The following is a 23,396-nucleotide window of genomic DNA, read 5'->3' on the forward strand; positions in this document are numbered from 1 at the left end:
CTTGCGCAAGGGTTTCAGGAAACCAGCTCTGGTTTGGAAGCAACCACCGGTTGGTGCATATTTAAAAAAAAAAATGAGGGAGGCCATTGGAGAATGAGAGGCAAGGATGGGAAGAAGAAGGAAGCTGGAGTGTGCTAGCACCGAGTCTGTTGGCAAAGGCCAAATTGTGATTTAGTTCTTGCCTCGAAGGAGTCCAAAGCCTGAAGGCTGACACGGCTGTATGACGTTAAAGACATGAAGGGACACATCCCCGAGGGCCCTGAAACCTGCTGGGATTTGAAGCAGGCGGAGAGGGACTTCCTGTTGAATAAATGTTGAAAGGGTTCCTTGACTAACAGATCTAAACTGATCTACAGTTGTAATGAATAAGGATGATTCCTTCATGATCGAATTCTTTTATAATAGAAGAACGTTTGGGCAGTTTTGTTTTCGGGTTGCGAGGTTTCCCTTAGTTTTGGAGATGATGGTCTGATAACACCAGTTTGAACAGGGCTTTGTTTTTGTTTTGTTTTGAAGAACAAAGGAAGGAAGAAGCGAAGTTGACCTTTGTTGTGATTGTTATTTAAGTGATTGTTTGGATGGGAAAAGTGAAGGAGCAGCTCAAAGTTTGCGCAGACTTCAAAATATTTGGCTTCGTGGAGCACATACGACAGGATAAAATTAATCATTAGTGCTTCAGGGCACACTGGGATTATCTGCTTTTTTTTTTTTTTTTGAAAATTAGTTTGTGTTCAATTACACACCCTGTAACACAGAGACTTGTTATGAAGGGAGAAGAGAGATATGTATGCAAAAATGCAAATCATCACCAGTTGCTCAACTGGTATGGTTGTCTGATTTTCTTTCCTGGCTAAGATCCTTGACGTCCTTAAAAGTTTAGGATTGTGTGTGTGTTGCTGTCGTTCTCCCCCTCCCCCTCCAGAGTTTGTCACCATTGGTGGTTAAAAGTGGTCCCACACAAAAAATATCAGATTTCTAACCTCCTGCTTTAAAAAAAGGACAGGCAGCAGAGGAGTTAATCCACACCTTTCTGATTCTCCTAAATTTTTTAAGTCTACCACTAGAGCTTTCACATCCCAGAAATAATACCCCATAAGATGGAATACTAATACTGTATAAGTCTCATCACTGCCCGCTGCTGTAGGGCCCCCTTTAGCCTTTTTCCCCCGGGAGTCCTTGCTCTTGTGCAGCCACCAGTTTAACTTCCTAACTGGGTCATGGGGGTACCATCGCTCCACTGTAGATGACTAAAATGGCAGCTTCCTTGAAGACGCAGACGACCGCTTCTGTTCCAACAGTTAGCGGGATGTCGAGTTTAATTACAGGAGCTTTAGTATGGCTGCACCCCAGTGATTTCAGAGCCGCCCCATAAACTCGCAGGAGTACTAATTTTGGGCATGGGACAGTGACGAGGAGTCCTCTTGGGTTGGATGCGGTCCTGTCGGGATATACCAAAGGTATAGCATGTAATTTCATGATGTGCGAATTGGCTTTCAGTCCTTGCTAGATGTCGCTGGAGGCACAAGGGCAGTGCTCCAAAATGCATGTACTGCAAAATCTCGGCATGGGAATGCAAGCTCAGCACTGACAAACAGCAGCAACGGCATAACCTTGGCTTGTGCCAAGCCAAGAGCCCGGCCGATCACGATCGGCATGCAGGCAGGCCTGAGCGTGGCTGGAGAGAAAGCGCCCAGGCCAGGCCTCCTTGCAGACGTGGGAGGGAAAAGGGGGGGTGCTAAGCATCTCAGGAATGTACACCGTGCTGGCTGGCCCGCTCTCCTGATCTCTCCCCCCCTCGGGAGAAATATGCCGTTACCCTCTGAACCTCTGCACTCTCCACTCCACAGGGGAGGGCAGCTGCAGACCAGGTGTGTCGGAGAAATCTCTTGGCTCGGGAAGCAAGGATTAATTTTTTTTGTTTTATGTAAGTTTGCTGCATGATCTCTCCTCCAGGCAGGAATGTGACTGGCAGCCGGCTCCAAAGGGAAGAAAAAAATTGCCATGTAAAGGAAAGAAAGCAGGAAGCTCTGTACAACTTGCAAGAAGTTACAAGTTAACCCCTGTTAAAACGCGAACGCTGGGTCACTGAGCAGCATGAGCTGGTGGCCTGATCAAGGCTGGAAGTACTAGTTCTCACCCACCTGGTTACTAGCATTCAAAAAGAGAGAGAGAGAGAGACCACCGCATACTGGGGGATGGTGGTCCCCAGTGAACCAATCTATTAAGGATGATCAGTTAAAGGGGACTTCCATGTACAGAACCACGAGGGCAGGACCAGCCTGGCTGTTAAGACAGGGAGTGAAATTGCTACTCTGAGCATCCGATGCCAGAGTTTGTGAAGTGTTGGAGGCTAAAGTTGTATGAGTCACACAAGCATCCACACTGAACACCTTATACGATTCTGCTGCCTTCTGATCCATGGGTGAACATTGCTTCATTGTCAATAGAGCTGGTTCAGGCGACAAAAGGTCGTGGTGCAGGCCCAAAGATGAGAAACTGAGGAAAAACAACATAGGGATATCCCTGATTCTGAGAAACTGAGGAAAAACAACATAGGGATATCCCTGATTCTGAGCATTGCCTATGACCTGCTCGGAAATGATGGTAACTTCTTCCTCAGCTCCCCTATCTGTAAAATGGGTACTATGTAGGAACAGCCTGCCACAGAGATGCAGTTTTTCAAAGAGTGGCATCAAATGTTCTCTCCTTTCCTTTTTCAGGACCAAATTGTGCCTTGTTGAGAGGTGTGGGTGGGGAAGTGTTTCTTAAATAACACCCTTAATTCTCAGCCAGTGTGTCTCCTTACCGCTCTGTTGCTTTGGTACCCGACTTTATTTTTCTCCTCCCTCCATGGACCCCAACAGATCTACAGCTGTGGAATCATCAAACGCTATAACAGACCAGATTTGACGACAGAAAGGGCTAGTAAAGCCAAATAAGACCGAGTGCAATGACTGCCATTTTGTATTCCATCATTTGAGATTAAGCCTTCTCAGTCTTTCGATAGGATTGCTGGGAAAATTATGAAAAAAAAAGGGGGGGAATCTGTTTTTCCACTGCTAAGTATTTTTTTGTGAAAAGTCCTCCCCCTGCTGCCCCCAGTTCAGCCCTTTTGGTGAAGGCAAACACAATAACGACAATAAAACATGCTGAAAACCATGCAGTGGTTAGTGTGTGTGTGTTTGTGTAGGGAGGGAAGCGTCAGTGAAAATCACAAGGCTGAAATACATAGGTTGAGATAAATTTCTGCAGCCATGGTTGAATTTGATATGCGCTGTATATTCATCAACTGCTCAAGAGCAAATCGCTCGGACACTTTAGAGCAGATGGGAGAGAGACTTCATGCCGCTCAGGAGTTTTCAGGAAACCTGCCGAGCCATGGAGTCGGACCGCTTAAGAGTATTGGGGTGCAACATGATTCGAGTTCTACTGAGCCATGAAATTCATTGAATCCTTGGGTCTTTCTCAGATTAACATACCTCCCAGGGTTGTTGTTAGGAAAATAACACGGAGGACAGACATGCATGACGTTTTGAACTCATTAAATACTAAATCTGAGGCTTCCCCAGAAGCTGAAGAGAAAAATCCACAATAGTGGGCAATCAGGGTGTAATAAGTACCGGTAGGTCTCTGTTCCAGTGGGGCAATGCTGATGGCCAATGACCTTGGCCCATAAGCTCAGTTACTGAGCCCTATAATAGACCCTAAAATGCAAACTACCTAGAATTCCATGACACTCCCCTGCCTTCTTTCTCTCTGCAGAGAATTCAGCCTGGAAATTTCTGAAGCTGGCCCTGGTTTAACAGCTGGCAAATATTTGCTGTGGAAGGCCTGAAGGCCCACCTTGGACGTCCCTGCTCTCCAAAAATAAGAGGTGAGCTTCGTTAATAGCACTGCTCTCTTAAGGAAGATCCCAGGATCTTTTCAAGAGCTAGTTGAGCATGCTTGCTTTTAAGAGGGAAGCATTCTGCAGAGTCAGGCCTTGCATGCCTGCTCCACTTCAAAGGAATCTGCATGAACCTTTAACTTCTGGAACATGGGCTGCTGAATTCCACAGCAGAGATAAAAATATTGGTTGTCTCCCTTCTACTTCTTTTATTCTTTCTGACTGCGGTTAAACTTTATTCCGTGCTTCTTTTGGCTGTTTTATTGTTTCACCCCTCTAGACGTCACCCCAAAATTTTCAAGTATTTGTTTTCAGCCTTAAGGACTAGAAACTTAGCCAGTACACGGCTCTCTTGAGTTACTCCCATGCTTTGGCAGAACTGCGGCACAACCTTAAGAGTCAGTCATGCTAACGTTCGCACTTCTAACAAGCTGCACAACTGGACCCTAACAGGTTCACTTGGAAAGTAACTTGGGGAAGAAAAGCGAGGCAGAACGCCAGTCTTGAGTGTCTTGGAGAAAGGGTGACTCGTTCATAATATTGAGGATGCTGTTCTCCTGCCTGCCGATAGTATTTTTAATTCTGATTTTAACAGTTCGTTTAAACATGAAAAGCAATCCTTTCCAGGTCCATAACCTGTATCTGTCGAAAATAACAAGTCTTGGGCTGCCTTAAAAGACTAACAAGTTTTCTTTGGCATAAACTCTCACGGCTCCTAGCCCATTTGTTTCTGAAGCGAGACCCCCCCCCCCCGCGTGGACCCCTGCCCAGAAGCCTGGGTGGCGAGGAAGGTGCCTTCTGCACATGGCCAGAGGCACCCTGCACCCGGAGGCTCAGCCCTCGCTGAAACCGAGCCCATAACTGTTTTTTGCCTCCTCCTCCTCCTCCTGACTCCGACGCCCCCTCTTTTTTACCCCCCCTCCCGGCCTTGCTGCTGACCTCCCAGCCGGCTGGCTCGAAGCGGCCCCGGCCCCTTTAAGAGCAGCCCGGGGGGGGGGGGAGGAAGAAGAAGAGAGAGCTGGGACCGAGCGAGGGAGGGAAGGAAGGCAGGCAGGAAGGAGGCCGGCGAGACGCGGTGGCAAGCCGGAGCTGCGCCGGGTTTGTTTGGTGCGCGCCTGCCTGCTTGCCGCTCGCGAAGGGTGTGCAAGCCAGCCGGGCTCTTCTCTCCCTCCCTCCCTCCTTGCTTTCCAAACCACCACCCCCACACACACACATACACACCGCAGGCCCTCCTTCCTTCCTTCCCTCCCTCCCTCGTCGGATTTCAGCCGCACCGCAGCGGAGCTCCGGGGGAAGAAAAGCATGCGAAGGATCCCGAACTTGGTGTTTTGCAAAGCCTCCGGAAAGAGACGCCGCGCGAACTGGAGGAGTTGCTGCCGCCGCCGCTGCTGCTCTTCCTCCTCCTCCTCTTGCTTGTAGGTTCAGACATCTTAGAAAAGAGGGGAGAGAGTAAGAGTTCCGGGCACCCGAAGCGATCCCCCCCAAACACCCCTGCTTTCCCCACCAAACGCCCGGACTCTCTCCCCCCCCCCCCCCCGGTCGCTTTCCATCTCTGGATTTCCAGGACGCGCCGGGCAGATGGAAAAGGAGGAAACCCGGGCGTGCCCCCGGCTCCTCCTCCTCCTCGGCTTGTGATCGAAGGGAGATACACTTGATCGGGCGATCGATCCCGGCCGTCGGGTGGATTGGCTTTCTGTTTTGCTTATATATTCTCTCCCCCCCTTTTTTTTTTGGAGGGAGGGGCGCGCGGAACTCATCCGTGCGTGCAACCTCCGAAGACGCTTATACTGTACTGTGTGTATATATATATTATTTTCCGCCTGGACTTGGCTGGGGGGGGGTTTCCTGAAATTGGAACGAGGGAGAAATCTTTAAAAACACACACCGAGAGAGAGAGGAAAAGGATTAACGCTTAGGAAGAAAAAAATAAAACCACACACACAAAGCAGCAAAGGGCAGCGATGGAGTCAGGAAAGCGGCGGGCTTGGAAACAAGGTAAGGCGAAATATTAACAGAGGGTCCCCTTTTCTCCCCCCCCCCCCCATCTCGCCCACCGAGCCTCTCCTCTCCCCGTCCTCAAAGGGCAGAAAAGATTGGGGGGGGGAAGCCGATTTCTTCCTCTCTTCGCCCCCCCCTTTCACCAATTTCTCCTAAGGACGTAAATAACGTTATTTCTTTCTGGAGAGCAACAGCTCTAATGCGACCTCTTTTTTTTGAAAGCGCCTACCGCTTGGTTTGCAGGAGTTCGTGCGCGTAGGAGTTGGCAAGGGAAGACGAGGGGCCAAGTTGCGGGGGGGGGGAAAGGTCGGGCTGTGGTGTGTGTGTGTGTGTGTTGTGGGGGGGGAGAAGAGAGACTCAAGAAAAGCACAAGCAAAACAACCCCCCCCCCGCCTGGTTTCCTGGTGCCTTGGCCGCCGGGTCTGCTGATCGAGGCCTCTCGGGGGCGAGAAAAGAGGAGCTTATGTTTCCCCCTCGTCTAGACCTTCGGGGGGGGGGAATTCCCTGCGCCGAGGGTGCTTTTGTGATGTGTCGTGTTGTGTCGTGCATAGGGTGGGGGGGGGGGAGAAGAGGCGAACCGGGATTGGAGCCTTCCCCACCAGCGCGCAAAACTCTTCCCCCCCAAGTCTGCTCAAACCCTCTCCCCCCCCCCCCCGGGCCTGCTGGGTTGCAAGGCGCTGGCGCTCCTCCTTTGCGCGCGGTGGAAGTTGGCCGAGCAAAGGCTGCGCGAGGAATGCCTTGCCGACCCCCTGCCAGCGGGACGTGCAAGCCCAGGCGCGCCTACTCGGGAGTAACTCCCACGGGGTTTTGCGTGACCTTTTGCATCCCCCGGGGCCGGTGCGTCCGGTGGCAGGCTCGGCGGTCCAGACCCCACAGGGTTGCCATGTAAACGTGCATGGGAAAAAAAAACAAAGTCCCCAAACCCTCCTTCTCCCCCCCCCTTCTTTTCTTTCTTCTGCCAGGATGCTGGGACAGACGTATCAGGGCTTTTGGGAAGCATCATTTAAAACTCCAGACATTTGCCTTCAAATTTCTGGAGTTTTTTTCCCCCCCTCCCAAAAGATGGAGAGATCCTGAGCCCAGACCTAGTTGAGCCCGCGCGGGGGCCCTCTCAGAACTTAGTGGAGTCAGCTTTTCTGGCAGCAGGGAGATGCTGGACTGCAGATATTTGGGACCTGCTGGAGCACCGGCTAATGATTTCCCCATCTTCTGCTGTTTTGAAGTGCTGGTGTTTCTCACTGTAAAGTGCCCTCATTTAGCTCTTTCTGTGTTATGCCTGTGCTGCTATGGGCAAGGCTGGGTAGAATTTATTAAGCTAAAGGGAAGAAATTCTTTTCTATCTGTGCAGACATTCACTGATTTGAGAACCCTAAGCAAATCCTGATGTATTTGTGCTCCTTGGTTATTCTGTCGTGAAAAACGGTGGTGGCTGAATCACAACACGATCCACATCCCTTGGGTGTATTCCAGCTCTGCAGTTCTAAGGTGATGAATCTGGGATTTGTTTTCTTTTCTTTTCTTTTCCTTTTTTTAAAAAAAGGTGATATTTACAAAGGAGGGGGTGGTGGAGCTGAGCCGTTGACCTGCTCTTTCCACCTTCCCCAGCTATCCCCCAGATGTTGAATTCCTGGGGTTTCATCCGTCAAACATGGGTTTGGTGTCAGAGAGCCAGTGGCCGGCTTGTTTTTCTACCCAGCGGCCACATGGCAGGCTTGTGACATTGCTGCTGGGAGCTTGGGTTTCTGTCTTTAAGGAGGAGGCCCCCTCCGCCATGTGTGAGATGTTTGAATTGGCCCAGGGGCAGTTCCTGGAGACCTGGTCCTTTCTTGGACCTGATCTGAGTAAATACCTCCCCCCACCCACATGTCTGTGCAGCAAAAGGTGCGTTTACGTTGACAGTTCACTTTGGTACTTTTTTTTTGATAAGCTCCCAGAGGGTGGCCTTGTGAGGCTGCAGTCTGTTGCAGCCAAAATAACAGAGAAGTCTTTAGCACCTTAAATGCTGACTCCACTAAGTTCAGACAAGTTTTACTTGGCATGAACTTTTGGAGAATACGAACTACTTGCATTTGACATTACGTGGAAGGATCGGCTATAGTCCACAGAAGCCTAGAGTAAATGAAATATTTTAGTTTTTAAGTTGCAACAAAACCCTTTGTCCTTTTGCCGAGTTGATCGAGTTTGTTGTTGAACATGCTCCTACGTTGACGGTTGGTTGATGTGTTAATCTTGCTTTGGTGAGCGGGATTGGATTTCAGAACATCTGCAGGAAACTTTCCGTGGGCTGTCAAACATTTATAAATTGCTTGTGTTTGTGGTTTCTTCAATTTGGCCTGTTCTGTCCTGATTGCACCCTTTTTTCAGTTGCAGAAAATATGGTTGGGAGGCAGGTTACTCCGTGTTGGGAGCAGCTGGTGGAAGAAGGGAGCCCTTTACCCATCCCTTTTAAAGTGGCTCCTGCCTTTCTTAACCTGCTGTGTAATCTACCCAACAAAGGGTCTAAAAATCAAATCAAACAATGTTGCGATTCCTGTCAAAACTACAGGAAAAACAAACCAAACCAAACATATACATACATTCCAAGGGAGAATAACAATAACAACAAACTAGGAAGTTCAAGCTTCTTAGCTAGGAAGGGGTTATTGGAGTGTCCTGGTTCTATTTCTGCTGATGGAGACAAGCTGGAGAAGGGCTGGGCCTTCTTAGGTCTCGCTGGGTACCAGACTCTTTCTGTTTCCAATTCTAATGATTCTGCTGTTTAACCCCTTTGGTGAGGAGCTTCAGATGTCCTCATACCTGGCCGTTTTTCATGAGCGTTTCATTGATGGGATTTGGAGTCTGGCAGTATTTGAGGTGCTATAGATTTCCCTCTTGTGAGCGAAATATAGTTTCGATCTTCTGGCATCTGGGGAATGTCTCTTTTTGGACCAAAGAAGGCTTTTTCTTTGAAGGGGTTGCAATGAGCAGAGATGAGTAATAAATAATTGCATGGAGGGGGTGGGACATGTTGCTCGACCTACTACTTTGAGAACTTTTCCTGGGCTTCCGTGGAGTTTTATTGATTCTTAAAGTTTATCACCAAGCTTGACTGGATTAGGTATCTGGTTGTGGAGCCAGAGGTTGGGAGTTTGATTCTCCGCTATGCCTCCTATGAAGTAGAGCCAGTCCGGGCAGCCTTGGGCAAGCTGCACAGTCCCGGGGAGCCCCAGAAGAAGGGAAGGGTCAGCCACTTCTAAATATTTTCTTCCTGAATATTTAAGTTGGAATTGGCCATAAGTTGGAATTGACTTGACAGCGGGATGATTGTTATAATTTATCACCACTCTTTTTGGTGCAGTTGCTTGATGCTCTTCCCCGCATGGCGGGGGGTTGGACTGGATGGCCTCAGTAGTCTCTTCCAACTCTATGACTTTATTGTCAATTCCTCTAAGCACCCTCCTCCTGTCCGCATTTTCCCCCATTTCTGCCACATGCAGGCTTTGCCCCTGTAATTAGCACTTTGTCCCCTGACCTTGCCAAAAATACCTAGTCTTAACCACCTCCTTGAGGGAGCTCACCTTAGCTTGCCTCTTGGATCTACCATTACAGTATAACCTCTCAGTTCAGTGCCCATTGGCAGACCATCAAGCCAGGAAAAAACAAAACCCCAAGCAACTTGACCTTCTGAAAGTCTATCTCTCCTCATTTTCTTCCACCCCCCTCTTCTTGAGACCCTGCTTGGATCTTGCTGGTCGAATGCATGAGGAAGTTCACTTAATGGCTGAAGGTTTTCAGACCTTCAGAGGATGGCTTGCTTCAGGTGTCACGCTAGGCTGCGGTTTAATGTGATGGGAACCAACTTGGGACCGACATTGGGTTCATGCATTCCCTCCTTTGGCGTGACTTCCAAGATCAGGTGGGATCTGAACGTGGCGATCTACTTTATCTTAAGCATGGCATGTTTGAAACAAGCCCGGTTTAACTAATGGTGTGCTGAGCCGGCTTCCTTGAGCAAATGGGTTAAGATGAACTGCGCATTGTGCTGAGACAGAGCACCGAACTGTGAATAATTGTGTCTGGAGAAGAAACTTTTCCGCGCTCTTGGCAGCTTCTGCAGAAGTAAAAATGGGCACAGTGGAGTGCGTCCACTGGAGGTGTGTCTTGGTTCATTGTTCTCCTGCAAAATGATGGTTTCGTGTGAAAGAGGGCAGTGACCCAAAAGCTACTGGCCAGTGTACCTTTGATTTAAAGATGTTTTAGTCCTAGCAAGATGCTAAGACATCCCGCTCCCTAAAAAAATTACTCAGCAAATGTTTGACAAGTTTTGGCCACCATGTGAAAACAGTGTCCTTTCTGCCCTCACCCTTCAGAGGTGGGCCTTGAAGTTTCTCCTGTAACCTGTTGGAGTTAATGACGAGTCTAGCAAGCCGTTAGTGCTCATTAGTGTCCTCTCAGCTTGCTGTGGACTCTGCAGAGGGTTCTGTCTCCTTGGCTTGGCAGGATCGGGTCTTGAGATAATTGTAATTAAACAGAGGGGACAAGGAATAGAAGGAAAAGGTGGGGACGTGTTGAGGCAGAGCAGCCTGAGGGGCTAGAAGCAATGCTGGAATCAAGGCCAGGGCTGGAGAGCTGAGCAAACGATGCTTCTGTGACTTCAAAGAAGGGCCGTGTGCCTCTTCTGAGCTCCTTGGCACACATTAATGAACATGGCTAGAGAGGACGACAGCTCTATAGACAGTAGGCAAGAGAGCTTCCAGCCAACCAACTGTATGGTCTGTGAAAATAAAGCTATTTTTAAAAAGAATAATAAAAGCTGTATCTGAGTTGCCACATGCTTTTGTTGTAGTTGAGGATGTTCCAGATGTATTTATTTATTTACATACACACACACATGTGAGTATGGCAGATTGAGCAGCAGTATCTCCCCCTTCCCCCTCTTCCGAATGTTTGGCGTGTGCACGAATTCCTGGCATTTACTGACTTCTGTTTGGGTTTGAAACTGCCAGAAGACTCTCTTCAGTCTGCCAAAGATTTTCCTCTTATCTTGGGCCTCTTATTGTTCTCCCTCTGAAGGGAGGGTCTCAAGGTTCCTTATTAGGTTTCCCATTGCCACTCACACGGTGATGATGTCTTGCCGATTTGGGGACAACACTTAAAATGTGTCCAACTTCTGTGCCGTCAGAGAAAGGTGACTTGTCTCTGTATCTGGTGTCCTGGATTCATGCCAGAAATCTTCTCTTGCTTCACCATGTGACCCCGTCGTATATCTTTCTATTGCTCATTATATGCTGACGTTGTTTTTTTTTATTTCACGTTCTTTGAATCTGATTTGTTGTGTTTTTGAAGTTTTGGTAACTTTCCAGCTTGGGCATCTTAGCATAAGTTGTACCACCGATGCCCAAAATAAAAATCTAAGATGCTTATGGGCTTTTTCTTTCTCCTGCAACCTTCTACACCTCATCAGATACATGGGTTGTTCCATTTAGGCAGTCGCCATCATTTGAACTATACCGACACAAACGGTGCGGTTGGAAGTCTTAATCCAGGATTTGGAGCACATTTCTTGGTTGATAGTGAAAAGGGATTTGAGTGGGAGACTCACTAGAAGTCCTTGTAATGAGAAGGGATGCTGGCCACCCTGTTATTCCCGTTCTGCCCTCCTTCTGAAGGGCCTTTGTCGTTGAGTTTGAACTGTTGCTGAAGGTTGTGCTGTCTGGTGTGTGTTATGTTTCCTTTCCACTGGTTTGTTTTTGGATTTCTGTCCTCTTTGTTTTTTTTGCCCATGTTTACATTTTATTCCACTTCCCCATTGAGAGGTTCAGGATAGTAGACCTGGCTGTATGTCTCCCACGTTACTTGGAAAACAACAAGCCTGTGAGCTGGGCCAGTGTGTATGTGAGAGAAGGAATAGCTCAAGGCCACTCAGAGAGCTTCGTCTCCATGTGGAGATTGGAACTCGGGTCTCCCATGTCCTAATTCACCAAGGTAACCACCCCATCACACCTGCTTTCCAGCTTTTCTTTTGCTGACCTAAGTGTCCTTTTTATTTGGATAGAAAGGTTAGGCTGTGCTTTTTATAATAAAAAGAAAAAGGCAGGCACATGGATCTCTCTTGGTCTCCTTACCATGATTAATTAAGATGAAGCGGCGGGCTGTGTGTCAACCGGGCTGCCCACTCTTAGCTATGGTTCCGTTTCCTAAGAGTGGATGACAAACCCAGTCTCCTTGGTTAATCATCTCGTTTTGGGAGGGGGTGGGGAGAGAAGGGAAGGGAAATAAATTTTATTGAGTATCACCCCGTGTGGGAGTTTGGTGACAGTTGTTTTGCTGGAATGCTTCTGTGGCCGCCTGGAGGGTGGTTAAGCAATAGCTTTCAACGGTTAAGCAATTGCCCAGCGCAGCGAATATGTTTTCAAATAAATAAATAAATTATTTCAACTTCCTCAGAACTGTGGGAAGAGGAATAAGTGGAGGCGAGGGCTAGGGGCTGGCATTCTGCTTAGCACTGCTTGGCTGTTAACGTGTATAAATTATTCATGGAACATAGCTTTTGTGTGTGTGTGTGTGAGAGAGAGAGAGAGAGAGAGAGAGAATGCAGGAGAAGAACACATGAAACAAACCAACAACGCCGTTTGTGTTAGCCTTGAACGGTCGACAAGTCTCTTCACATTTTAAAATTCCCGTTCGTCCTTGGCAGCCCGTGGCCTGTGCGCCAGCTCGTTTCGCAGTCCCAATCAAAAGCCGTTGAACCAGTTAATAATACTTGTGTACCGTCAAGTCAGTTCTGACTTATGGAGACCCTCTTCTAGGTTTTCCAGTCAAAGAATGCTCAGGTTTGGCTTACTGATCTCTTCGTCCGAGGGCATCCTTGGAACTGCGCAACTTGCCCAAGGTCACATAGGCTGGCTCTTTTCCAGAGTGGGGAATTGAACTCCCAACCTCTCGTTCTAGAGTCAAGTGTCTATCAGTTGGACCGATTACATGACTGATGGTTGTTGGTAGTTTTTTTGGGGGGGGGGCCTGTCTGGCTGTGTTTTTGAGGTTTCTCTTCCTAACGTTTTTGCCCATCTCTGGGTCCGGCATCTTCAGAGGACAGGAGTCAGAACTCTTTCTGCGCTCTGGTGCAATTTGTGGGATAGATTACATGACTGCCGAAATAGGATAGAGTGGGCAGAGGACCTGAAAAATAATCTGAGCAGATTAAGAAAACAAATGGAAGTTTGTGCTATCAGTGGACAGGCGTGAGTTTTGTTTTAAAATTCTTTCACTTTTAATTGATCCATGAATGGACCAAATTGCAGTTATCTGCCTCAGTGGAGGTGATAGCTTAAGGCTGTGTAAGGGACACAACAAGTTCTGTGATGTAAACCAGCCACTTAATTTGTGTGAAATATACTTTTAAATTTGAATTGGAGTTTGAAATCTAAGCTAGAGCAGTTTAAACTGTGGCATAATTGTAGTGCCATTGTGAGCTGACTTGGTAGCTTAAGTGTGTCTCTTTTTTAAAAAAAGTTTCTTGGCCTTTCCCCCCTTCATGCTCTGTAATATGAGGAGAATAATGGTAGGAAGTGATTGTAAAGACTGCATTAAGATAGTGCTGGTTGAGTCTCCAGTTCAAAATAAGGATTGCTGGAACGGCTGTGTTAATTTCTAGTTTATTTACTGGTACCGGTTCTTTCGTCATTGTGCATATCTGCCCATCTCGGTTCATGGAGATAGGAATTTTACTGCTGCTAGAACGGAATTTGCCTTTGCTCTGGAATCTAGACCTCCGCTGTTGTGAGTCAAAATTTGCTTTTGATACATCTGCTGTTTTAAAAAAAAGAAAAACCAAAAAGGTTGTAAAAACTTAACTGGAGAGCCTCTTGTGTGGGGTGAGGCCTTAATGCGTCAGAGAACTCCGTTTTAATTGACTGTTTTCTAAAGGCTTTGATTGGAATGTTTGCCTCCAAGCGACTCCTCCTTGAACTTTAAAAAGAAAATAGAGAGTTAGTTCAGATGGCTTAGTGCTGTTGTTAGCCTTGGGAGAGCAGCTACATCATCCCTCTTGAGAAATGCTTGCTCTGGTGCTCCTCCGCCCACTGCCCAGCTTGCTTGAAGCACACATTCTTGAGTTTTTGCCCTAGTGGGAAGATGCTGTTGTTTAACCCAGGACTTGGAATGTCCCTTGTAACTACCGTATTTTTCGCACCATAAGACGCACTTTCCCCCCACAAAACGGGGGTGGAAAGTCTGTGCGTCTTATGGAGCGAAGAAAACAGATTATATTTTCCTGTTTTCTTCTCCAAAAAAATTGGTGCGTCTTGTGGAAAGGTGTGTCTTATGGAGCGAAAAATACGGTATATTTTTTTGATAAAGCCCACTGGAAGTTCGGTAGCCAGGAGGGCCCAGTAGCAGAGCATATGCCTGACATGAGAAAGGTGTCAGATTCAATCCCAGGAATCTGCAATTAGAGGAGAACCAGGCACAGGAGATCATATGGAAAAATGCCTCCTTGTGCTTCATGAGCAGCCCAATTTATGCACCCTTACCAAGGAGTAAGCAGCATTTAAATGCAGGTGTGCCCAAGATTGCAGTGTAAATGGCACACAATACAGACGTTCCATTCTTTTCCTTTTCATTAGAACCTAATTAAGTGAATTGGTAATGGGTTCAGGACCTACCGGCATAAACCATCTGTTCGTATCATGCCTAGCGAACGGCCACGCGATGTGGTACTGCCTGCTAATTTAGATAACATGGGTCATTCTGTTGACCTCAAATTTGGTCTTTGGGTCTTGGCTTCCATGCCGGTGCTTACAGTTAAGTTCAAGAGCCAAACGGTGGTCAGGTGAATGAATGAGTTTTGGCAAAGCAGTAAGTGAATGAAATGAAAGGTTGGAGGGCCCTCGGTTTAGATAGTGCACCTTCTCAGGAAACTTCCAAGTTCAGAGGCAGGGCATTACTGAAGAACATATTCTTGGAAAAAAACATTTTGTAGTGGCCCTTGTCTTTTTTGCCATGTGTGTGTTCCTCCAGAGGTAACCGGCTGCTTCTCTAGATGGAAATTAGCCTAGGGCTCCTTCGACAACTGGTGGGGTACCTTTTATCTTAGTAAGATTTTGGGAGCATCCTTTCACATTGTGAGCTGCTACCTCTTTTCATGGAACTGGGGACACCCATTTGGCGCTGTGTCAAATGTACACTCCGTTCGGGCAGAGGCCCCAAATGGAGTGGTTTGTGTGTGAACCATAAAATGCATTCCAGAATCCTCCATAGCTTGCAGATTTTTTGTGGCATGTACAGAGTGAATCATCGACAGAAGGGAGATCCTGAACCCAATAATGTTTGGGGAAAAAATACTATAACAGGAAGAGCACCAGCACACAGCTGTAGGGGCAGGATTCTGGTTATACTTTGCGGTGGAAGGAAGCACAAAATTATCCTTCTGTGAGATGTATCTGCCCTGCACATCCTTTACCATAAGAATTCTTTCAACAAAGCTACCAAAATATTTAGTTTCTTTCCTCTCACTGTGTTGAACTTTGCTGACATTGTGTTTTTGATTTCAACAGTGCATTAACCTGCTTCCCCCCCCCCCGAAATTGGGCAGGCTTGCCATGTTTACATTCTTTCTCTCCTTCTCCTTCCCCCCAGTAATCTCTCTTGGGTGGCTTTTCTTTTTCTCTCCCTCTTTCTTTAAAAAAATAAAGAAAGAAAGAAGAAAGCAAAGCAAAGATGACACTCAAAACCAAACAAGCAAAGTTGATAGAAACTCTCTCGACAGAATACAAATGAGGAACTGGAAGGAAAAAGGACTGCTGTAAACTGAAGTGAAAACTTTCTGGTGAAATAGAGTTGATTCTTCATAAAACTTTAAAACCAATGAGTTTTTTTTTTCCAAACTTTCAGTGTACTTGAGGTAGTCTAGAGTAAAGGTAAAGGTAAAGGTTCCCCTTGACCATTTGTGTCCAGTCATGTTTGACTCTAGGGCATGGTGCTCATCCCCGTTTCCAAGCCATAGAGCCAGCGTTTGTCCGAAGACAATCTTCCGTGGTCACGTGGCCAGTGTGATTTAGACACGGAACGCTGTTACCTTCCCACCAAGGTGGTCCCTATTTATCTACTTGCATTTGCATGCTTTCGAACCGCTAGGTTGGCGGGAGCTGGGATAAGCGAAGGGAGCTCACTCCATCACGTGGATTCGATCTTACGACTGCTGGTCTTCTGACCCCTGCAGCACAGGCTTCTGCGGTTTAGCCCACAGCGTCCCCAGTCTAGAGTAGCCACTTTAAATTTAAAACCTAAATCCTCACTCTGGGATTTAAGCAGGTGTATTACTGGCCAGTTGCCTGGCTGTTGGAGGGGCAGTGTAGGCGAAAGTGTAGTATGAATCTTCCCCCCCCCCCAAGGGGTTTCCCTCTTTTTTCTTTCAACAACTGCAAAATTCGCCTTCAGTTTGAACCAGAGAGTTTTTTAAACCCGCTTCTTGTTGTGGGTTGATCCAGTGGGTTTACGCTGACGTAAGGATAACCACAGCAGGACAACTTGTGTGTAGCAGCAAGCAGGGAGCTTAGTTGTTGTTCCCAGGCTATGAAACCTCCTTTCCAGTGAAGCTGTGTCTACCCTACCCCACCGCAACTCCGTCCTTTCTACTGCAAACAAACAATTCCTTATTCAGATACGCCACTGAATGCTTCCTGAGTTTGGATCCTTTAATATTATGGTGTTTAACATACTGGCTGGCCCATTGTGCTTTTAAATTGTCATTTAGTGCTTATTTTTAATAGGCCAAGTTACTTAAATACATTTAAATCACTCTTGAATCTTACTTTGTTTATAACTTCCTTTATGCGGAGGGGGAGAGCATAGCCCTAAATAGTCTCTTCAAATCTTTTTGTTCATGTTTCCTTTGGCTCCCATTTGACAGGATACAAGTCAGAAGAGAGTACATAGGCAAAACCCGGAGCTCTCAAAAAACCAGAGAATGCATTTTTGCATCTGCAAAAGCTTTTGCATGATGTTTTTTATCCTGGATCTGAATCTGATATGTCACTTCATTTGTAAACGTGATCTCTTATGTGTCTGGTAATTGCAGTGGAAGTTACTTGCTTTCCCCGGTTTTGGCTGATGTTGCTGCTCTAAAAAACAGATGTGCGCTGTTCATTTTAGATGAGCCTGAGCCCGCTGCTGACATGTTTAACTCGAGCAGATAGAGGTGGCTTGTTTGCTGAACGGGCAACTCTTTTGGCAGCTTTGAAAAAAAATATTGATGAGCAGAGTCTTTTTCTTCCCCTTCAAGGTTGTGTCGTGTTTGCTTTAGCGCACTCGCAGCAGTTTTTTGGTTTTGGATGGTACGTTGCTCACTTTGGCTTGTGGACACTTGCCGATGACTAGATCTGATTCAGGCTGGTTCAGAGAGATTGGTCAGACACAAAGGTCTTCAAACAAGTCTTTAGATATTGGTCCTGGCTTCTTGAAGCGTTTCTTTCTCAGCCAGCGATGTCAGGTTCCACTCATTCCCCATTGTGTAAATTAGAAAACTGTGCACCAAATAAGTCTTTCCTTTGATTACTAGATTTATTTGTTTTCTCTGAGTTGAGGATTGGAAAAGTGTGTGTAGAGATTAGCTTTTGGGGGGTACCCACAGGCTTAGATCAAATCAAGTCTGAACTCTCCCTAGGAGCAAAAAAAAAAGGACTTCAACTGTGAGGCTGTTTTATTGTGGGGACATGATGAGAAGACAAGTCTCACTAGGCAAGACAATAATGCTGGGAAAAGTTGAAGGCAACAGGAAAAGACTAAAGATGAGATGGATTTGATTCAATAGAAGAAGCCAGAGTGTTGAGCATTTGCAAGACTTGAGCAGAGCTGTTAATGACAAGACCATTCAGAAGTCACTCATTCATTGGATCTCCATAAATTGGATCTGACCTGTAATTTGGAAGGCAGGCGGCTGTTCTTTTCTGTTCCTGGAGCGTTAACTCCATCTCTCCATTCCATGCTGAGGCCTTTCTCAAACACGAAATGAGTATGGGAAAAAAGTACTTGCAAAAACATGACAAGCTACCTCCCACATCGCAGGCCGCAATGTACAAGAATATTCCAATCCTTGTTGGAAACTGGCATCGTGTTCTTCCATACAGGCGGCGATTCATAAATGTTGTTATAGCAAGTCCTAGCGCTGGCAAGCAGCTTGTGGTAGAATGTTCCGTACCGGAGCCAACCTGTCCCAGGAAGTTTATATAAGTTTCCCAGCCAATCGAAAGGCTGGGCTGGGAGCCAACCGAGTCTTGAGAAATTCCTGAAGAAACAGGAGAAGGTTTCTAGTGATTCTGTATAGCAGTGGCCGTGGAGGTCTCTTGTCTCTTCTTCAAGGGTCCTGGGTGGTCGCCCTATCCTATAGAGTCTGCATTGGACGGAGCCTCCAGTTTAGCTGAACTTCAGTGCATTTTTAAAGAAGGCTCTAATATCTTTGACATGCTTGTGTCATGTTGTTGGTACTTCTCGGGGAAAAAAAGCAGTTACTGAGTACAGCAAATGAGTAAGCTCTGAGCACAGAAGTTGCAATCTTCCCATTGAGACTCAGGTCAATGGTAGACTTCATAGTGACATCTGGTCCAGGCTTTCGATTTCTGCACTGTTTCCTCACTCTTTGGGCCACCCGATGATGACGCATTCTTAAAAGCAAAACAAAAACCAACCTTTAAAGCATGTGTACTCCTGCAGAATTTTAGTTGACTGGAACAAAGACGTTGTCCACCTGGAGAGATTGTTTTGTTCCCATAGACCAACCTTTGTTTTTATTCCTGTAAGTGTGTGTTCTGTGATGGTTTTTTTTTTTTTACAGCTTTCAAAAAGTGCCCTGCTGTAGTTGTTTGTAGCTCAATGTATTACGTACTCGGGCAGGCCGGGCTACCGAGGAGGTGGCATCTGGAAGTCCCAGGTGCACGGTGTGTGTGCGTATGGCTGTGCAAAGAGGGAGGGAGTTTAGACGCCAGCTCTGTAATCTGGGTTTTACCGAAGAGATTGTTACTGATAGCCCTGGGATTTGGCATCTATATAAATACACAAGCCGTGTTCTGATTAAGCTGGGAAGTTCATGTCAGTTCATTTGCCTCGGAAAGGGGCAGGCAGCGTCCTGCGTTTCCTGGCCTTTAGCCCGGCTATGAAAATTCTTCTTCCTTGTGTTGGGCAATCTTTGAAGGCTGGTGTTTTCTTTCATGTAGAAACACAAACCACCACACTGGGGAAGGAAATGGGGACGTCAGAATTTTCTCATGAGATCCAACCCTGGTCTAGTTCAGAAATTTTTGGTAGTGAACTCATCAGTGACTTCTCTGGTTCACCATCGTTTTGTAGTATTTGGGGGCATATTGATTGGTAGTTCTATGTATTAATCTTGGCTAAGAGCTGCCGGTGGCTCTCGGTCATGGGTTTGGCTTGTTCCTTTGGGAAACCATCCAGTGGCTTTAGCCCCAAATTATCACGTATTGAGCAAGTCAGTTATGCATGGCCTGCTGACAGTGTAATTAATACAAACAGGTTTGTTTTCATGTGAGCAGTTGTTTATTTTACTACATTTCGTCAAGTCCCCCCCCCCCAACACACACACAGTTATCACCATATTGCAAATGAGCTTTGTGGTGAATTTTTAAATTCTAATCCATATTATGAGAGAAGGGGAAAAGTCCCTTATGGTGGTTTGTCATTGTTCTTCTAAAGTGCCATTTTGGGTTGGGGGCTGTTGGGTGTATGCTTTATTAAAAGCCACCCAGAGTAGGATGTGAATAAACGAGCTGATTGAAAATATAGTCTTAGAAGCAGTGTCTGTTAAAGGATAGCCATTACATGACAAAAATCACATGGCTGTCCTTTTCCCCACCCAGTTACTCATTCTGATTTCCCTGCCCTTCACTCAAAATGCTAATGTACGTCCATGTGCAGTTTTCTAGCCTAGACTTTTAAAGTTTTTTTTTAAATAACTTCAACCTGCCCTTAGGCCTAAGAGAGCCATATTCAAGTATCTGCTAAATTGAATTAGATGAGGAGGCAGGATGGGAAGGAGGGAAGCGCTGCTTTTAAGTATGCAAGGAGAGCAGGATCGCCTGCTACTTGTATGCTGGCAGGGCATGGCTTCTAATTGAGGCCAAACAGCTGGAAATCCCTTTTGTAGTTTCAGAGTTGCCTGTCTCTGTCATGATAATTAAACCCCTGAGATGCACAAGCCGGTGGTGGTAATTCGGACTGGTAAGGCTCTTTATTTTGACTGGATCTCTTGGGCTGGGAAAACTGAAAGCAAGCACAGAGAACCGGCATCTAGGGTGGGAGTGGCATTTTTGTTTTCTTGAAACCCTGATCTTAAAAGGAAAAATGAATGATAGTTTGTGCGTTGCCTGTGGTTCAAAAAGGGCCATTCTCTCCAAGGAATAAAGAGTTGGGTTGTGTTTTTCCATTTATGACTGGGTAAGCAGAGGTCTTCTCGGCTTTTATGGTTGGTCCTCGCGATCTCTGCCTTGTCCAGCGCTCTGATGGAGAAGCACTTGGCTGAGCCGGATCCTGCCCTCCATGCTTAGGCCTGTAGAGTTAGGGGTGGCCATAATTCAAAGAACACATCTTTAAACCTTAGGTCATGATATTGTTTAATGTTAAGGGATCTGTAGACTTTTAACTGATTCTAATGTTTGTTTATGGCTTGAGCATGTTTAATTTTAGTAACCATGTAGTTAAATTTGTTTGTACTTACTGTTTTGTTGTGTTTTGTGGTGATTGCTATCCATATGGAGCAATACCTCAGAGTGGAACGGCAAGTTAGGAGTGTAATAAAGACGAGGAGGAAGAATGGAAATCATGAGGGCTGGGAAAGAGCTTTAATTCTACCATTCCTGGCTGTTGAAAGTTAAATTTACTGCTGTTTGGGAACATCATTTGTTCTGCTTTTGGTCACACTGAATGTGACAATATGTTGGAAGAGGAGCGTGTAGATACATAGGCCAGTCAGTATCCATGACCTCCTTCCTCTGTTTCCCCCTTTAATCCCCTGAGTTCATCATCTACCTGCATGAAGTGAGAAGGCTAGATTTTTCAATCATTCTCCAGCTGTCATAGTCTTTGGCGGTTGGCTGTGCCCTCTGGGTCTCCCGGAAGGCGCACTCTGGAACATCTGGGGGACTTATACCCGTGGAGAAGACAGCATTAAATTAGTGGTTTGAATTCCTAAAAGTGCAACTCTGCAGAGGGCCTTTTCTGTGGCTGCAAGAAGGCAAGAGGACTTTTTATTCTGGAAGATGTTGGGTAATGGATAGCTGCGGCTGCTAGCATATTATTGTTGACCTTCTTATTCTAATGTGTGTTTAAATGGCCTTTTAGTCTTCCGATACTAAGCTTGTGTTTTAGTGACACCTTTTTGCAAGTTTCCACTCTATACTTGCCTTTTATCTGCACTTGTTTTTAATCTAGCTGTGAGCTGCTTTGACTGCCTGTTTTGGGAGAAAGGTGAGATATAAATAAAACAAGCAGATAAACAAATGTTTGTAGCCGTGGCTTAATCAGCAATTCACACTCTGCCACTGATAGCTTCCCGGCCTTTCTCCTCTCATCCCCCTCTTTTGTTTTATGGCCTTAAAGCCAAAAGCTGCCATGTCAGTCAAGAAAGTGAGGCTAACCTACAGTTGGCTTCTTGGTTGTATCGATGTGCGTATTTGCCTGATTAAGAACAGCTATAATTATCACGCTGTCGGAGGGGACTTTCTTCGGACTGCGGCTAGCCTTCTCTTCATTTCAGCCTCTCGGCCCAAGTCTCGGTGTCCGATCGCATGTTTTTCATATCCCGGTGCTATAAATAAAAACAGGTCTCTCTACGCCTTTCTTTTTTTAACTGGAGGCAACCCCGTAAGCTCTTTTCTTGCAGGTCTGTTCAAGCCAGGGACGTGAGGGAATTCCTAAGAGGATTATTGTGGGCTTACTCAATATAGGTCTTGAACTTGAGCTGGAGCTGAAAGACATGGAAATGAAAGTTACATAACCTGGAGTGGGAGAAGGCAGCCATGCTGGGGTTGGGTGCGGGAGGAAGCACCTGGACATTCAAACATCCTAGTATTTGGTGGTGATGCTGCTTAAAAACCTAGGCCTGGTCCCCTTGGAGCCAGAATGGTTGTTCCAACACTCATTTGAACCAATGAATGCAGAAATTCTGTAGAAATTCGTGCATTCGTGAATCGAGCATGCATTCCTTAGCTCGATCTCTTGAAGACCATCTAGCTTGTGGATCTCATTTGCAGTCTGGTCTATTTTGGTGTGATAATGCTTGTCCCTGGGTCGCTCTTTGTGATTTATATGTCAGTCCTGCAACACTGTCCATTTACTGTCAGATAAAGTATGTTGTCGTTTGTTGATTGCAGGAAGAGTAGGGACATGTTGCAGGTAGAGCAGTGATAGCTGACGATCAGATCTAGCTTCTGGCTTGCATGGGGACAGAAGTCAGGGTTCTGGATGGACCGATGTAAGAACAAGCTCAGCAGAATATCTTTTGTTCGCAGGACTGAAAGCAGGAAACTTTATAAGGCTCACAGTACCTCATGACTGGTTCCTTTGGTAATCTTATAGTTGGCTTGGGAACACCAATTCCCTCTTAAATTGTGATAAAGCCGCAGGTACACCATGCCCTGCTGTGGCTCTGGAGAGAAGAGCCAGCCTTTGTAGCCTTGGCCAAGCTGCACAGTCCCAAAACCACCCCCAGAAGAAGGGCCTGCAAAACGACTTCTGAATACTCTCTACCTAGAAAACCCTGGAAAAGGTCACCACAAGTCAGAATTGACTTGACGGCACATGTTGATGATGATGATGATTATTATAGACTTTTATAGTATTCCTGCACGCTCTTTTCCCGAGGTAATACTGTTGGTGTATTTTACTGTCCTTTATGATCTAAAAAGGGCTGCTGGAGCCAATACAGGTGATGGCCTTTCAAACACCTACTTGCTTTAAGTCTGTCGTATTCTTAAGAGAAAAGCTTGCTCACAGACAAACCTTTCTGCGGACTAAAATATGTAGAAGCATCTCTACTTAAAATACCCCAAGGATTTTTAAAAAAATAAAGGTACCAAATTTTCAGAGGGAGGATTGAGAGCTGCTTCTTGGAGTCTAGAAGGCCAGTCAAGACTCAACAGCTAAACTTTGTAAGATTTGGTTGAAAACCTTTTTTTTAATATACTATGTGGATACTACGAGTTTTAGATGGGGCTCTGGGATTTAGGGATTGTTATGAGGGTCTGCGTGTGTTTTTGGTCTGGTCTCTGAGTGTTCTTCGTGAATTTCGTTGTATGCGTATATAGTGTATATACGTTAAATGGCAATAAATTGATTCAGATTTTTTTTTACTGCCTTGTTGTTTTTCTGATCTGCTTTTATCTCATCTGTTTGTGTTCACGAAAGCAAAAGTGGAAAACTTTCCTGGAATTCCATAGCTAGCGGACTTAAGGTTTCTTGTTTTCTGTTTTCATGTCTGTTCTTGACCTCACTGTCCGTGGAAAATAAAGATGACTTTGGTTGTTTT

The 23,396-nt window shown here is 46.1% G+C and overlaps 1 protein-coding gene across 7 annotated transcripts in view; it reads left to right on the forward strand.

Moving 5' to 3' along the window:
• Nucleotides 1–5,003: 5,003 nt before the first annotated feature.
• NCOR2 (nuclear receptor corepressor 2) overlaps nt 5,004–23,396 on the forward strand; it is a 203,535-nt gene continuing 185,142 nt past the window's right edge. For all 7 annotated transcript variants that reach the window (XM_072983058.2, XM_072983062.2, XM_072983063.2 and 4 more), the window contains exon 1: nt 5,004–5,881. The gene's annotated coding sequence lies outside the window, so the exon portion shown is untranslated. The remainder of the gene's footprint in view (nt 5,882–23,396) is intronic.

Source organism: Pogona vitticeps, chromosome 14 (assembly GCF_051106095.1).
Source record: "Pogona vitticeps strain Pit_001003342236 chromosome 14, PviZW2.1, whole genome shotgun sequence".
In the NCBI taxonomy this organism is placed as follows: domain Eukaryota; kingdom Metazoa; phylum Chordata; class Lepidosauria; order Squamata; family Agamidae; genus Pogona; species Pogona vitticeps.